Here is an 18539-nt window from a genome sequence, read left to right on the forward strand (position 1 = left end):
GTTGCATTGACATTTTAACGTTGTCCCACCTCTGTATGTCCTGCTTAATTTTCTTGACTGATTTCAGAAAAATTTGTCTGAGCAATCCTAGACAAAGAATTAACAATTTTAATACCAAGATAGGTGCATGGATTAGCAAAGACAAGGCCACTAGGTAGAGATACTGCTTTAATAATGCTATTAAGTGCCATTAAGGATGACTTATCCCAGTTTATTTTATAACCAGACATAGTGCTAAATGAGTTAAACAAACGCAAAACTTCTGGTAGAGAGGTATTTAAGTCTGAAAGATAAAGCATAATGTCATCCGCATATAATGAGATGTGGTGATGTGAGTTGTTAATAGTTATAGGTGTTACTGTTTGGCTTTGTCTAAGAGCTTGTGCAAGAGGTTCTAGTGAGAGTGCAAATAAAATTGGTGACAAGGGACAACCTTGCCCGACAGCCTCTTTGAAGTAAGAAAGGTTGGGATTGACAGAAACCTGTTGATACGGAAGCAGAAGGGCATTTATATAACAATCGTATAATATTTAGGAACTTAGAGCCAAATCCAAAACGCTCCAGAACAGCCCACAGCTAATCCCATTCAAGCCTATCAAATGCTTTGAGAGCATCCAGAGAGAAAATGGCAGAAGTAGCATTAGTGGTCTGAGCGTAATCAATAATGTGTAATAGTCGGCGCATGTTATCCGATGCTAAACGGCCCTTCAAGAAGCCAGTCTGGTCATAATGAATCAGATTGTCAATATATGGTTCCAATCTTAAAACCAATGCCTTGGCTAGGATCTTGACGTCGGCTGATATCAGAGATATTGGACGATAACTAGAACAACTTAGTGGATCTTTGTCTTTTTTAAGCAACAGGGTAATGATGGCAACATTTTGATCCCTATGAAGTGTACCATGATCGATGGCATAATTCATGGACTTCAGAATTAGGGGGCCCACAATATCCCAGATAGCTAGATAGAACTCCGGAGGAATTCCATCAGGGCCGGGAGATTTACCTTTCTGCAACAATTTAGCTGCATTGTGGAGTTCCTCCAGTGTTAGAGGAGCATCCAGTTATTCTTGAGCAGATATTGGTAAAGTGGGAAGATTCAGGTGACTGAGAAAATCACTACATTCTCCTCTGTCAAGGCAGACCTCAGAAGAATACAACGTAGAGTAGAATGATCTAAACTCATCATTAACAGCCTTTGGGTCCGTAGTAATTTCACCAGAGTCAGTTTTAATAACATCAATGATGGCTTTAGATTCGCACTCTTTGCGTTTCAGTGCAAGCAATCTGCTAGGCCTATCTGCATTAAAATAGTATTTTTGCTTTGTTCTATGAATGATAAACTCAGCTTTGGATATAGATAGAGAAGTATATTCTGCTTTCAATAAAAATAGCTCCTGATTAAGCTTATCGGAAAAAGCACTGGCCTGTTGACGATCTAGATCATTGATCTTTTTTTCTAGCTCCTCAAACCGTTTATTCCTAGAGGCCTTGACTTTGGCAGAGTATGAAATGCAATTACCCCTTAAAAAGCATTTTGTAACTTCCCACAGCGTCTGTGGATTATGGCAGTGGGAATTAATTTCCAAAAAAATAATTAATTCTTGTCTAAGTTGATCTAGGAAGGAGATGTCGTATAATAATGTAGTATTAAAGCACCATCTATTGACTTTAGAGACTTTAGCACCTATAGTGATACTACAGATAACCGGTGAATGATCCGAAATCAAAATGGGCAAGATATCAATAGTACTGATGTATTGGACTAGAGAGGGATCAACCAGAATATAATCGATCCTAGAAAACGACTTGTGACGGGCGGAATAGAATGTGTAAACTTTAGAATTACCATTTTTAATACACCATGGGTCTACAAGATTAAGCTCTGCAATTAAGCTATTGAGAGCTACTGACGAGGGTGTTGCGACAGAGTCAGTGAAGGAGCGGTCTAACTCAGGGTGGACACAAGCATTGAAATCCACGCCTAAAATAATCTGATAATCATTGAAATTAATCAAAGTTCCAGAAATATTGTCCATAAATTGGTGGTCACATACGTTCGGTGCATATATGGATGTTAAAGGGACTTTAGTATGATTAATTCTAATGGCTGCATATACAAACCACCCACAATCATCTTTCCCCATTGAATCCACAGATAAATTTAGTGATCTCTTATTCAGGATTAAAACACCTTTAGATTTGTTAAGCGCACATGAACATGCCAACATCTTATAATATTTATTTTGAAAGCGATTAACATCTCCGTCTTTTAAATGGGTTTATTGGAGTAGCGCAATGGATACATCTTTTCGTCGCAAAAATTCCAAACAACGAGTGCGCTTTATTGGTGAGTTTAAACCCCTCACATTCCAACTAAGAATATTAAAAGCAGACATATCGTGTGGAGGTAAAATGACAAGTGAAGTGTAGAAAAGCCCAGGCCTCGAAAACCATTTGGAAAAATTTGTACGTTAAAATTAGTTGCTGCCGCGAACAAAACACAGATGAACATAAACGAAACTATGTACATACAATTTGCAAGCCGCGAGGATATAACGAATCCCCTGGCTGGCATAGGGCTACAGTTTACAAGAGCCGTGACTGCACAATTGCGGTGTGATCCCAACCACTATTAAGGAAATATTTATAGCTGGAATAGGAAAGGATTTCAAGATTGTAATAGGCTACAAATTGTTTAAAAATAAATCGCAAAATAAATTCCTATATAAAATCTCAACCTGCTCAAAGATTTAGAAGTCTAGAAAAATAAAATAAAGGGGGACCTGTCTCAATAGCCAATAATGTCCAAAACCTATTATACATATACACTTATAGGCTATATAAACCCAATTAGCAAATAAGAAAAGTAAGATAAATGGCTTACAAAAGCATATACAGTATACTCGCTGTGTAGTTTTATCTCTACTGAGTTACGGATTGCTCTATATCCATGTCAGCACAGCGATCCAGTTGAGGAGGCAGTCCCGCGGATGCAATAGCGATGTCGTTCCCAGGCCGTGAAGACAGAAGATACTGCTCCGCCTCCAACAAAGAACGGAAGAGGTTTTGTCTCCCTGCATGAATGACCTTAAGTGTAGCCGGGAAGAGGAGAAACGATCGAATTCCGAATGTATCCATCTTCTTCCGCACCTCAGTGAAAGCCTTCCTTTTCTTTGTAGTGTCTGCGCTATAATCCGGAAAGAAATGAAGGGGTTCGCGGCAAACTGTCTAGTTTTGCCAAAGGTTTGCTGTAGGAAGGCTACTAATACCAGTGAAGAGCTGCAAACATCTGGCAAACTGGCATATCCATTTGGCATAAAACTCGACAATTTCATGTTTTCTGTAGGTATATTATGAGCCCATCCCTTGATTTAGTTTAAGATAAGAACATTCTTGATGAATACAGTACAGGTGCATTTCAATAAATGTGAATGTTATGGAAAAGTTTATTTCAGTAATTCAACTCAAATTGTAAAACATTGTAAAATGAATTCAATGCACACAGACTGAAGTAGTTTAAGTCTTTGTTCTTTTAAAGGTGATGATTTTGGCTTACATTTAACAGAGCCCCACCTATTCACTATCTCACCAAATTAGAATATGGTGACATGCCAATCAGCTAATCAACTCAAAATACCTGTAAAGGTTTCCTGAGCCTTCAAAATGGTCTCTCAGTTTGGTTCACTAGGCTACACAATCATGGGGAAGACTGCTGATCTGACAGTTGTCCAGAAGACAATCATTGACACCCTTCACAAGGAGGGTAAGCCACAAACATTCATTGCCAAAGAAGCTGGCTGTTCACAGAGTGCTGTATCCAAGCATGTTAACAGAAAAAGTTTGGAAGAAAAAAAATGCACAACCAAACCAAGAGAACCACAGCCTTATGAGGATTGTCAAGCAAAATTGACTCAAGAATTTGAGTGAACTTCACAAGGAATGCGCTGAGGCTTGGGTCAAGACATACAGACGTGTCAAGGAATTTGGCTACAGTTGTCGTATTCCTCTTGTTAAGCCACTCCTGAACCACAGACAACGTCAGAGGCATTTTACCTTGGCGAAGGAGAAGGAGAACTGGACTGTTGCCCAGTGGTCCAAAGTCCTCTTTTTAGATGAGAGCAAGTTTTGTATTTTATTTGGAAACCTAGGTCCTAGAGTCTATAGAAAGGATGGAGAAGCTCATTGCCCAAGTGAAGTGTAGTGTTAAGTTTCCACAGTCTGTGATGATTTGGGGTGCAATGTCATCTACTGGTGTTGGTCCGTTGTGTTTTTTGAAAACCAGTCATTGCACCCGTTTACCAAGAAATGTTGGAGCACTTCATGCTTCCTTCTGCTGACCAACTTTTTGAAGATGCTGATTTAATTTTCCAGCAGGATTTGGCACCTGCCCACACTGCCAAAAGCACCAAAATTTGGTTAAATGACCATTGGTGTGCTTGATTGGCCAGCAAACTCACCAGACCTGAACCCCATAGATAATCTATGGGTTATTGTCAAGAGGAAAATTATTAACAAGAGACCACAAAATGCAGATGAAATTAAGGCCACTGTCAAAGAAACCTGGGCTTCCATACCACTTCAGCAGTGCCATAAACTGATCCCCTCCATGCCACGCCTAATTGAGGCAGTAATTAATCCAAACGGAGTCCCTACCAAGTACTGAGTACATGTACAGTAAATAACATAATTTCAAGAAGGCCAACAATTAAACAATAAAATAAAATGTGTTTTTTATTGGTCTTATGAAGTATTCTAATTTATTGAGTTGGTGGGGTTTTGTTAAATGTGAGCCAAAATCAACAACCAAGAACCAAAAGAATTCAGTCTGCCCATTGAATTAATTTAATACGCAAGTTTCACAATTTGAGTAGTGTAAGGGAAACAGGTCAATTTAGCTCAAAGGGAATCATTTAAGATTTTAAAGGGAATTTGAACAGAATCACTGTTTCACGGCTGATCACTGAGACGCCCTGCGATTCACTGAACGAGCCGTTTAACATCAAATCTGCGCTGGATATTAATATCCAAAGTATAGTGAAAACACTATCAATTAGCACAGTAACAAGATCGGCAGTTTAAGGCATTAACTTGTAAGCACAAAACACAAGATACTTCTGTTTTCAATATGAATAAGGCTTTATTAGAAAAATCTAAGACATATAAACTAATCTAACACATAAACGCACACAAGCACACATTCACACAAGTTGCAGGAAGATCGAAAGTTAGGGAAAGATGAGTTTAAGAGAATGGAAATGTGAAATCCCAAGTTTACAGCAATACATAAAATTGCATAGACATGAACAACCATCAATCACTTAATTAACCCTCGTATTGAGTTCCTCAATGAGGTTAAAATTATATTAGATACACCAGTACAAACGTCTGAAGGTAAATTGCCTGAGTAAAGGTGTCCCTTTGTTGTCGCTGATTGGCTGGAAGTTCAGTAGTCGTTGAAGTGACTTCTTGGGAAGCCCATGGTTGGGCGTTGGCTGAAGATGCAGAGTTGTGTGTAGCTGGTTGGAGTTGAACTCGACATTACAAAACTTAACTCAGAACACGAAACTCTCAAACAGAAAACAAAAGAAATAAAGTTTGCCGAGATTAGGTGGTGTTTCTTCTCATCGCGGCTAAGTAGCAGCAGGCTTGCAGGCCGAAGCACGCTGGAACCGCGCTCAAAGAACAGTGATGACAAACAGCATGGCTAAAAGCTAAAGCTAAGAAGCAAAGCTAAAAGCAGGCATGACTGATAGCAAAAGCAGAGCTAAAACTAAAAGCAGGCATGACTAGGAGCAGAAGCAAAGCTAACAACTAAAAGCAAGATTTTATGGTGTCCTGAGTATTTAAACTGGCCTGTTGGCCATACCTCAAATGTTGTCTTGACCAATCAGATATTGTCTTGGCTCTGACATATCATAAATCATATGTTATCTTATCGAGCATGTGGTCCGAATTTTCCCGCTCTTGCAGGGTCTAATTTTGGACATGATTCCTATAACAAGAATATGATACATTTGACAAATAACTGATGGTAAGGACTATTTCAAGCAAGCAGATTCGATTACATAGATACTAGACATGAATATGTATCCTTAAGCTATCCCATAGTTATTAAAAGACATACACAATAAGTGATTATAACATGATAGTCAAATGTGTGGGTTACATATAAATGAATATGGAGTTAAGCGATGGACTGATATTCATTTAGAAGTCATTTTGGAGTTCATTTTGGTCCATATATATGTACAAAAGACTTTGTCATTATCTGACAAAGATTTCTGTGGAGACCAGAGGTTCAAACCCCCCCCCCCCACCCCCCCCCCCCCCCCCCCCCTTAGGAATTTCAGTCTGGTTCTGCTAGGTGGGGGAAGTGTTTAACTCACATGGGTTTACATGTGATGTCCGACGTTGCATCTCACGAACAACAAATTTGACAATCTCTTCTGCAAATTAAAATTGTCAAATATTGTTCTAGTGGTGTTAATGTTGAAAGCTGTTCTGTGAAAGCGTTGGTTGGTTGGTTATCTTGCTTGGGACTTGTGACACAGAATGTTTTATGACTTCCTGTTGCCTTACTGAGGAATTCGGCTCGTGTTTCAACCACAGCCCTGATCGACTCTTTAATTTGTCTGGTTCGAGTTATTTCTGCTACATATCCCCCTTTCGATCGGTGAGGTGTTTAGCTGAAGACATCGTCGATCGCTGGAGAAACAAAGGCAGAAGAAGCAGACAAACACAGCAAACAACAAGACAACACCTCCATGACAGTTACTGTACTGGTGCAGGCATCAGGTTATTTAGGTACACGTGGTTAAGTTCAATTAGTCAATGTAGTTTAGGACATTGAGGATAGTTTAGATCGTTTTGGAAATCGTTGTTTTATTTTGATTCATCAATCAAATTTGTGGTTAACTTTGTTTGGTTCTTCTAGGTTGTCTTACTTTACACGTTTACTGTTAGTTTTCTAGTAACCTCATTTTCAATTAAATGAATTGACCTATCATGCATGGAGCTCTCTGGCTTCCATTCAGTTTAGAGTGGCTGGCGGATATTAGGTGTTCAGAGTCAATCCTAATATCAGACCTTTGACCCTTGCAGGGTGTCTAGGTGTTTCACCTACTCAGGAAAGAGGGGAAGGAGAAGGATAGGTAAAAGAAGAACAAAACAAAACAAAGCTGCTGTGGGTTTTCCTAGCATGGGTTACAACTACTATTGAGCTAGGATGTCAGGTGCAGCTAGTGTGTCATGAACCTTAACTTAGTGTCAGGTGTTCTACCTATTGTGAGGATGGCTGCACGTTTCTTCATGGTGGGTATTTGTAACTTTGTTACGCTAATAGTTGGATATTCTACCTGTGGAAATAATATGTTTGTTGAATGTGTTATCAGTAGATGTGTTTACGTCTGGGTGTGGGTAATGTTGTGTGTGTTAACGGTGTAGTGTATGTGTGGTCAGATCTGTTCAAGTCTGTGTTGTCTCCCCCCTTTTCTAGTATGTCACTGAAGACTGGCTCTCTGCATCCTTGGCTTGGAGAGGGCGTGTCCATGGTCTAATGGGGGTCAGTCCAGCAAGGCAGGAAGTTCTTTAGCAGACAGTCGGAGGCAGTTTGGCATGGCTGGGTGCAGCTGGGTTGCAAAACTTTGTCTGTTATGTTGCATTCTTCTTGTGATGCCTTCTGGCTGTAGCAGACTTTCTGACCTTCTGTGCTCTGGTGGTTGCTGTTGCACAGACAGGGAATGTGGTTCTTGGAGTTGGAGTTCATTTCACAGTTTGTTAGTGACTGTGTTAGGTGACTGAGGTGATGTCCTTTAGTACCTCAGATTTTTCATCAACAGTTGGCCGTGAAAGACTTGTTCGTTCTGGGTCGTTGTTGAAAAGGGGGTTGTCATCTCTGAAATGGTGTACCAGGTGATCACCGGCCTTCCGTTCTGTCGCTGGTCACAGTGAGCATGACTCAACTTTGTGGTCATATGCATGTAAATGGTCTTGAAGGAACTATCTCAGTTGTTTCATGACTTGTTCCATGTCTTCTGATGGTAAGCTGTCATGTTCTTGTGCATACTCAGCACTGTGCATGTCTGAGTGGTGCTGAGGTGGGTTTTGTTGTCGCTTACCCACACGAGTTGCTCTTGGATGAGTCAGGTGATTACCTTTGGATATCTGGTTAGGTTTCCAGATGTTCTTATCCTTTTGACTTCTTGAGAAGCGTGGCTGGTCCCATGGATTTTTCCAGCGGTCGGGCTGAAAGTGGTCATGGACATGGGTGTCACATTCTCTGTGCTCTTGATGGAAGACTCTGGTGTTGTGATGCCACTGGGTGTCGTCCAGTGCAAGGCTTGAGTCTTTGTTTACAGATTTCAAGAGTGTGGAGGTTTTGTTACCTTTCTTTGAGGCCATCTTCTGCTTTTTATAGGCCTTCTGTGTTAGGTCACACAACTGTTGGATGGTCATGGAGCGTGGACAGGCCATGACACCTATATGGTGACTGACTCCAGGGTGCAGATTCTTTAGGAATAGGCTTTTGAAGTTCACATCCTCTTCAAGGTCAGGGTTGTTGTGTGCACCAAAGTAGGCTTGTCGGAGTCGGTTGTAGTAAGCTCGTGGAGTCTTTTGTCGACCTTGTTTGGTTTCCAAGGCAGTTAACAGTCCATGTTCAGACTCTGGGTCTGTAAACTCTTTAATCAGGACCTCACAAAGTCGCTGGTAGTTTGACTTTGTTTGACTGGGCTGTCGATCTAGAAAGTTTCGTACCTCGGGACTGGACGTGGCTCTAAGGAGGTATAACCAGTCTCTGTCAGTCACATGAGGTCTCATTTCCAGATGAAATTCGATATCTCGCAGGTAAGCCTGGATGTCGGGGCTCTCTGTGGAGTCCGGGTTGAACCTGCTGATGTTTTCAGACAGCTTGTTGAGGTCTTTGATGGTCATCTCGTGTGGAGCTCCAAGGTCTTGGACGGGAGGTTTTCCTTCGTTGGCAGAAAAGGGTTGTGTGGCGAAGGCAGGTGAGGTTTTGAGTTGTGGCACTTCGCTCCTTTCGTCATATGCCAGTTCTTGGATGTGTGACTCTGCTCTGCTCAGCAGTGATGAGGCTAAGAGATGTTTCTCTTTTCCATGTAGAGCTCATCGTTGGTATCGTCTAGTTGTTGGGTCAGATTGTCCATTTCAGTTCTGTACCTTTCAAGGTGGTCTTTCAAAGCACAGATTCTAGAATTCTTGTTTCTGATGTCTATTTTGGCTTCTTTAGTAGCTGTTCGGCAATCTGGAGTCTGTTTACCAGGTCTTTCTGAGCAGCCGTTGCATGTTGCTGGTCGAGCTGAGCTGCTGCCAGGGCTGCTTGGAGCTTCATAACTTGTTCCGTTGTTTCCTGCTCCCTCTCGCTGAGTGTTTTGAGTTGATCTTGAACTTTCACTTCCAGCTTGTCTATGCGACGTTGAGCACGCGTCAGCTCCTCTTGGAGGTGGGTGATGTGCTTGTCGCTCAGTTTCAGCTGGGTTGTGAAGGCATAGCTTAGGGAGCTGGTGATCTTGACTAGCTCCTCGTGGTTGTTGTTCTGGCTTGAATCTTGTGTCAGGAATCTTCTCAGGATTAGGATTATTATTAAAAATAATAACAGTTCAAATGTCTTTGGAGTGAGGCTGTGGAAGAGGAAGAGGAAAAGAGAGAAAGAGGTGAAAAAACTAATTCAATGATGAGCAAAAATGTATGTTTTTCAAATTAGGAAAATTAATTTTTTCCAATTAAATGTTATCAAAAAGGTAAACAATATTATTATATTTCTTGTTTTGGACAAAAGAATACAATAATAATGCTGATATCTCTTTTCTTAGTCTGACAGGATTGACACCGTACGCCTTACAGTTGGACCGCTCATCAGGGAGGCTGCAAGGCGACAGATGTTCAACACATATCTCTATTAAATTGATCTCAACGTTGGATGAGATGCTAAAACTTGGATTGCGTTTCCAAATGTACAGTCGTGGCCAAAAGTTTTGAGAATCACATAAATATTGGAAATTGGAAAAGTTGCTGCTTAAGTTTTTATAATAGCAATTTGTATATACTCCAGAATGTTATGAAGAGTGATCAGATGAATTGCATAGTCCTTCTTTGCCATGAAAATTAACTTAATCCCAAAAAAATGTGTGTGGGGTTGCTTCTCATCCAAGGGAGTGGGCTCACTCACAATTCTGCCCAAAAACACAGCCATGAATAAAGAATGGTACCAAAACACCCTCCAACAGCAACTTCTTCCAACAATCCAACAACAGTTTGGTGAAGAACAATGCATTTTCCAGCACGATGGAGCACCGTGCCATAAGGCGAAAGTGATAACTAAGGCTCGGGGACCAGAATGTTGAAATTTTGGGTCCATGGCCTGGAAACTCCCCAGATCTTAATCCCATTGAGAACTTGTGGTCAATCCTCAAGAGGCGGGTGGACAAACAAAAAAACCCACTAACAAACTCCAAGAAGTGATTATGAAAGAATGGGTTGCTATCAGTCAGGATTTGGCCCAGAAGTTGATTGAGAGCATGCCCTGTCAAATTGCAGAGGTCCTGAAAAAGAAGGGCCAACACTGCAAATACTGACTCTTTGCATAAATGTCATGTAATTGTCGATAAAAGCCTTTGAAACGTATGAAGTGCTTGTAATTATATTTCAGTACATCACAGAAACAACTGAAACAAAGATCTAAAAGCGATTTAGCAGCAAACTTTTTGAAAATTAATATTTATGTAATTCTCAAAACTTCTTCTAGTGGTGTTAATGTATAAAGTGTCACGGTTCTCAGATATATGGTGTCATCTTGTTGTCTGTGTGTAGGTTGCGGGGTGTATCACCTGATTGTTCTGTGTGGGCGTTGCCGTAGATTACTGATCAGCGGCAGCTGCGGCTTATTACATCTTGCCTATATTAACGCCTTGTCTTTCGTCTCATGTTTGTCAGAGTCCTGGTGATTGTTCGTGTCTCTCGTGTTGTTTCCTGCTCAGGCTTTCTCGTCGCTGTTTCCTGTTGCCTGTCTGTTCCTGTGGAATTATTCCGGATTTCCTCGTTCTTCTCGTCAGCCTCAGTTACTTCACGGACTTCACTCACCACGGACACCATCGCCCATCAAGGTCCCTGTGTTGCCATCTCTCCTGCTGCTTTATTGTCTTGTCATTGATTGTACATCTGACTTATTCAGCATTAAGCTCTATTAAAGGAGAATTTAACTTGCAATCGCATCCAGTCTTCTTTGCCGTGACAGAACGATCTGACCGTCATCATGGATGCAGCGAGTTCAGCGGCTCTCACCGATTTCATCAACCACAGCATAACTCGAATGCATCAGCAGCAGGAGAGCATCTCTTCCACCGGACGCGTCGTTCAGGCGCTGGTAACACAGGTGTCCGAGCTCTCCCAACAGATGCAACAACTTCGCGCTCCCACTGCGCCAGCCCCGCCGACCGTTTCCCCACCGCCTTCAGAACTACGGGATATCTCGGAGCCCCGCCTCCCCGTGCCACAGACATATTCCGGTGAGCCTGAATTTTGTAGAGCATTCCTCAACAAGTGTTCTCTTCACTTTACGTTACAGCCCCGTACGTTCGAGAGGGAGGAGTCCAAAGTACCATTCGTGCTCACGCTACTCACGGGGAAGGCGGCGCTGTGGGGAACGGCGGTTTGGGAGAACCGTGATCCTTGCTGCTCCTCGTTCTCAGCACTCGGCGCCGAGATGAGGAGGGTGTTCGACCGTGCGGTCGCTGATTACACCATCGAGTTCCGCACCCTCACGGCGGAGTGTCGGTGGAACGAGGAGGCGCAGTGGGACGTTTTCCTGCATGGGCTGGCTGATCGCGTCCACCATGAGATCTACACCCTGGACTTACCTGAGACTTTTAATGGCCTTGTAGAGCTGGCATTACGTGTGGATTCACGCCTTCAGCGAGTGGAGGCTATGGGGGAGTCTGGAGAACGATACAGCGGTCTTCAAGCCAGTCCAGTGGATGCGGTCAGCCCAGCATCCGATCCCGAGCCCATGCAGGTGGGGAGAGCATGGCTTTCCCGGGAGGAGAGGGAACGGCGGAGGTGCCTGGGCCTTTGCCTCTACTGTGGAATGTCTGGTCATCTCGTTAGGAACTGCCCGGTAAAAGACCAGGCCCGATAGTAAACTCGAGGCTACTATCGGGCGGGATCTCTGCCGAGAAGTCCTCACCATCTACCCTCCTTCCGGTAAGACTGAGATGGGCCACCAACGATGTCACCTGCAGTGCACTTCTGGATTCCGGGGCCGAGGGCAGTTTCATGGATTACCACTTCGCTCAGCAACATGGCATCTCCACTTCCTCCCTCAAGCACCCCATCTCCGTCAGCGCACTCAATGGACAGTCACTACCTACTCTCTCACACATCACAGATTTCATCACACTCATCACCTCTGGTAATCACTCCGAAGAGACTCAGTTCTTTCTTATGGACTCACCTCACGCTCCCATCGTCCTGGGCCACCCCTGGCTCAGGAGGCACAATCCCCGCATTAACTGGATTCTGGGTACTGTCACTGAGTGGAGCACTCGTTGTCATAAGTCTTGTCTTTTGTCTGCTTGTCCCACGGTGTCTGTTTCTGTTTTGCAGGATGAGACTGTGGATCTGTCTAACGTGCCCAAGGAATACCTCGACCTGAAGGAGGTGTTCAGTCCCGGGCTGCTTCTCTCCCTCCACATCGTCCCTACGATTGTGCTATAGACCTAGTGCCTGGTAAGTCTCCGCCTAAGGGCAAATTATACTCTTTGTCTGTTCCCGAGAGGGAGGCCATGGAGAAATACATTTCTGATTCTCTGGCAGCCAAGATCATTCGCCCTTCCTCTTCTCCAGCAGGGGCGGGGTTCTTTTTTGTGGGGAAGAAGGACGGTTCCTTGTGACCTTGTATAGATTACCGGGGGCTGAACAACATCACGGTTAAGAATACCTATCCTTTGCCGTTGTTGTCTTCGGCCTTCGAGAGGTTGCAAGGAGCATCCGTCTTCACTAAATTAGGCTTGCGTAATGCTTATCATTTGGTCCGCATCAGGGAGGGGGATGAGTGGAAGACCGCTTTTAACACCCCCAGAGGGCACTTTGAATTCTTGGTTATGCCCTTCGGGCTTTCCAACGCGCCTGCGGTCTTCCAGGCACTTGTCAATGATGTGTTGAGAGACATGGTTGATCAGTTCATATATGTCTACCTGGATGACATATTGATATTTTCTTCGTCTCTCCAGGAACATGTTCAACACGTCAGACGAGTGCTTCAGCGGCTGTTAGAGAATGGTCTTTTTGTCAAGGCGGGGAAATGCGAATTTCATGCACAATCTGTTTCCTTCCTAGGGTACATCGTCTCGTCTGAGGGAATTCGCATGGATTCTGACAAGGTTAAGGCTGTGGTGGATTGGCCAAGTCCAGATTCCCGTAAGGCCCTACAGCGGTTTCTGGGGTTCGCCAATTTCTACCGGCGTTTTATTCGCAACTTCAGCCAACTAGCCGCGCCTCTGACTGCCTTGACCTCCCCCAGAACGGCTTTTAGGTGGTCAGATGCAGCCGAGGCTGCATTTGCTAAACTGAAGAGTCACTTCGTTTCAGCTCCCATTCTGATTGTCCCTGATCCATCACGTCAGTTCGTGGTGGAGGTCGATGCGTCAGAGGTGGGGGAAGGAGCAGTTCTTTCCCAGCGGTCTCCCTCAGATAACAAGATGCACCCTTGCGCGTTTTATTCTCACCATTTATCTCCCGCGGAAAGTAATTATGATATTGGTAACAGGGAGTTGTTGGCGGTCAAATTAGCATTAGAGGAGTGGCGTCACTGGTTAGAGGGTTCGGGGGTTCCCTTTATCATCTGGACTGATCACAAGAACTTAGAGTATATACGATCAGCTAAAAGGCTCAATTCCAGGCAGGCTCGGTGGGCACTTTTTTTTGGTCGTTTTGATTTTACTCTATCGTACCGCCCGGGCTCCAAAAACATCAACCCCGATGCTCTTTCTCGTATTTTTGGTCCGTCCGAACGCCCATCTACTCCCGAGTGTATTCTTCCTGAGACATTAGTGGTCTCCACTCTGACATGAGAGGTCGAATCGAAGGTCCTGGTGGCCTTAGAAGGGGTAACGCCTCCGCCCGCATGCCCACCGAACCGTTTATTTGTGCCGGATGAGTTAAAGTCCTGCGTCATTAAGTGGGGTCATTGCTCTAACATTGCTTGCCATCCAGCGGTTAATCGAACCAGGTGTTTGGTCAAGCAACGATTCTGGTAGCCAGGTATGGCTTGTGACATCCGCGATTTTGTTTTGGCTTGCTCGGTTTGCGCCACTGGTAAGACTTCCAAACGTCCTCCAGATGGGTTATTCCAACCGATGTCTGTCCCTTCGAGACCCTTGTCCCACATCGCGCTAGATTTTTTCACCGCCCTCCCACCCTCCCAAGGGTATACGGTTGTTTTGACCGTTGTGGACCGGTTCTCGAAGGCGACCCATTTCATACCCTTGGCCAAATTACCTTCTGCCAAGGAGACAGCGGTCGCTTTCATTGACCACATCTTCTGGATACATGGCCTCCCGGTGGATGTGGTTTTTCTGACAGGGGGCCCCAGTTTGTGTCCAAATTTTAGCAGGAGTTTTGTAAGTTGCTGGGGGCAACGGTTAGTCTTTCCTCTGGGTTCCATCCCCAGACCAATGGTCAGACCGAGAGAGCCAACCAGGATTTAGAGCGTATGTTGCGATGTTTGGTGTCTAAGAATCCTTCCTCCTGGAGTCAACAACTCTCTATGATTGAGTACGCACATAACTCATTACCAGTGTCTTCTACGGGCCTCTACCCGTTTGAATCTAGCTTAGGTTACAAGCCACCTGTTTTTCCCAGTCTGGAATCCGAAGTCGCGGTTCCCTCTGCCCACGCCTTTGTCCAGAGGTGCCGCCGCACCTGGAACAGAGCCCGTGAGACTCTGTTGCAGGTGAGGGCGCGCACCAAGGCTAAGACCGATCGCCACCGGTCAAGGCCACCCGTATACGTCGTTGGTCAAAAAGTGTGGCTTTATACCAAGAATATTCCGCTCCGCTCCGTTGCTAATAAACTTGCTCCCAAATTCATTGGCCCGTTTACTGTCACCAAAATCATTAGTCCGGTGGCAGTCCGCCTCAAATTGCCTCCAGTGTACAGGAGGATTCATCCCGCCTTTCATGTTTCCAAAATTAAACCAGTTTTTCATTCACCGCTTAATCCGCCTGCCCCAGTTCCTCCACCGCTGCGACTCGTAGACGGGGAACCAACCTATTCGGTTAACCGTATTCTGGACTCGAGGCAGAGGGGATGTGGATTCCAGTACTTGGTGGACTGGGAAGGTTACGGTCCGGAGGAGAGAAGTTGGGTACCTGCCCGGGACATTCTGGATCACTCCCTTATCGATGATTACAATCGACAGGTAAGGGGTGGTGGGAACGCTGAGAGGCCTATATTAACGCCTTGTCTTTCGTCTCATGTTTGTCAGATCGTTTGTTTGGAGTCCTGGTGTTTGTTCGTGTCTCTCGTGTTGTTTCCTGCTCAGGATTTCTCGTCGCTGTTTCCTGTTGCCTGTCTGTTCCTGTGGAATTATTCTGGATTTCCTCGTTCTTCTCGTCAGCCTCAGTTACTTCACGGACTTCACTCACCACGGACACCATCGCCCATCAAGGTCCATGTGTTGCCATCTCTCCTGCTGCTTTATTGTCTTGTCATTGATTGTACATCTGACTTATTCCGTGTTAAGATCTATTAAAGGAGAATTTAACTTGCAATTGCATCCAGTCTTCTTTGCCGTGACAGAAAGCTGTTCTGTGAAAGCGTTGGTTGGTTGGTTATCTTGCTTGGGACTTGTGACACAGAATGTTTTATGACTTCCTGTTGCCTTACTGAGGAATTTGGCTCGTGTTTCAACCACAGCCCTGATCGACTCTTTAATTTGTCTGGTTTGAGTCATTTCTGCTACAGTAGAATTACTGAAAGAACTTTTTCACAACATTCTAATTTATTGAGATGCACCTGTAAGTATTTATTAGGGTGGCTGTTTCTTTATCTGTTGTGTATGTTTTTGAGTTTCCGTGTGTAAGTTATTATAAACTGCTTAGCACAGGTTCATAATTCATCTGAATAATTTCTACTGGTCTGTTTTTTTTCTGTTTTTTTTTTCATATGAGTAGGTTTTATTACAACACTCCTCATTTTCTCCAGTAAAGTGAAACTAGACTACATATAGGGACTCCAGTGACAGGACTCTTGTTAAAGGAATACTAGCCTTAGACATAACCATTAGTTCAGACATTTACATAAGTCTGGTAATGTATGAGCTCTGTGTCCCCACCACAGTAACAAGACAGTCTGGCCATCTTTTATCTCTATCATCCGCGGTGATAAATAGACAGCGTGTAGGAAGCTTGTGGAAAGCGAGAATGAGGCATTCATTTTTCATGATCTCACTCAACATACCAGAAATTGCCCTGAAACTGGTGGCATTCTGGGGATAAGAGACAAAATGCTGCCTTAAGTCCAACTGCAACCAGCTTCAAAATGATTTGCAAAATTACAAACTTTGATCTGAAGGATGAGAGTATTTTAAAATAAAATAGGCAAAGGAATAAGTGTGTATTTAACATCTATAAGGCAATACTTATTCAGTCAATAATTGTCAATGGCCGTGTGACTTTATACGTATATTGCAACATATTTGAATATATACAAAAAGGATAATTATAATGAGAGCATGGACTCTACAACATCATTTGCAGTGGTTTATGAGAGTGGGTGGTCGCTGCTGAGCTCTCTGATTGGTGATGCTCGTAGTTCTTCACTGAGTATTCAGCCACTATACAGTTTTTTTTTTTTTTTGAAGATGACGTTCTAAGAATAAAAAAAATAAAAAAATCATGTTATATGTTAATTCTCAATAAATTAATAAGCAAAAAAAAAAAAAAAACAGCGAACTCAAACTGAGGTTATGTTCAGCAGTGCTGAGATACAAGCTTATGGTAACTATATGCCAGGGGAAACAAAAGATAAATTAAACCAAAGATCTTAGTCAGGGATTGGCAACTGAGTTCAATGGCCACTGTCCTGCAGAGTTTTGCTTTAATCCTGTAGCATTTGAACCAATCAGACACACCATTTTTCATTTGATTTAACAAATAAAATATTAATTAAATTAACAAATGATCACAGACCCCTCGAAACATACTAGGTGCCAGGATGTCTGCGAACGACTCCATGTAATCTTACCATGTTTAGTATCTATGAATTCATCTTCTGATGGTCTAAACAAGAGTGTATATTATATGTTGATACCTATGCAACATGTTAGTGTTCTAAGAATCCTTACCAGTACCAATATTCCAGAGTAATTAATTTACACAAACAGTACACTGACTGAACTGCTGTGGAGAGAGAACTGGAGATGAACACTGAGCCGAGTCAGATAATGACTCGTTCACGAGTCAAGAACCGTTTCTGTTTAGATGTGTCCGACTCGAGAACCGATGAACTAATCGTACTGCACATGTGTGATTCAGCGTGAAACAGACCGACACACAGAGTGTCTGAACCGAATTGATTCTTTTGGTGATTGATTCTGAACTGATTCTGTGCTAGCGTTATGAGCGCGGGTACACCAAAGGCACGAATGAAGGGCAATCATCTCCAATACGCCATTACGTCAAGCGCAAAAGAACCTATGAACCGTTTTCTTCAACTGGTTTATTTAATCGAACTGTCCAAAAGAATTACTGGTCATCCGAAAACCGATGCAACCGGTTCTTGACTCGTGAACGAGTCATTATCTGGCTCGGCTCGGTGTTCATCTTCAGTTCTTAATGACATAATTTAAATTTTTGGGTGAACTAACGCTTTAAAGCCTCACATCAGTGACCTTCCTTCAGTCTGCGGTTCTTTTAGATCCTAAGGGGATGAGGAGGATGAGCTAGAACTCTTGTGGACCCCTCAGTCTGTGCCAGGCCTCGTGCCTTGACTTTCCATTCACCAAAGATCTAAGGATCTCAGCTGATGTCTGTCTTACCTCTTTTCACTTTCCATTGGCTTCCTGTGCATTGGCTTGTTTAGTTTACATTTGAAGTAGATTGGTCTATTGAAGCAAAATCCCAGTTCGTTGGTCACTGAGAAGATGTCTCCATTCCTCCCTTCAGGGAACAAGGGTTACCATACGTAACCGAGACGTTCCCTGTGGCCTGCCTGCAAACATCTCCTTCAGACAAAGAAATTGACGATGTGTACTACAGGTGCACTCTTATGCTCATGAGTGCACCAGTAGTGATGTTACAGACCCATCCTGTTTAAGAACCATAGTACTTCAGACACCGGTCATGCTGAAGGTGTTCCTGTCTAAGTATGATTGTATCTTTAGTATACTATTAAACTGGTGATTTACTTTGAAACAAGTTTAATAACTTTCACAGTGTCAAAGGAATATCAAGTTACACACTGAATTAATCAAATAAATGAAATAAAATTAAAGAATGAAATAGTATTTTCTTGAAAAATA

This window comes from Carassius carassius, chromosome 24, assembly GCF_963082965.1.
Source record: "Carassius carassius chromosome 24, fCarCar2.1, whole genome shotgun sequence".
In the NCBI taxonomy this organism is placed as follows: Eukaryota; Metazoa; Chordata; class Actinopteri; order Cypriniformes; family Cyprinidae; genus Carassius; species Carassius carassius.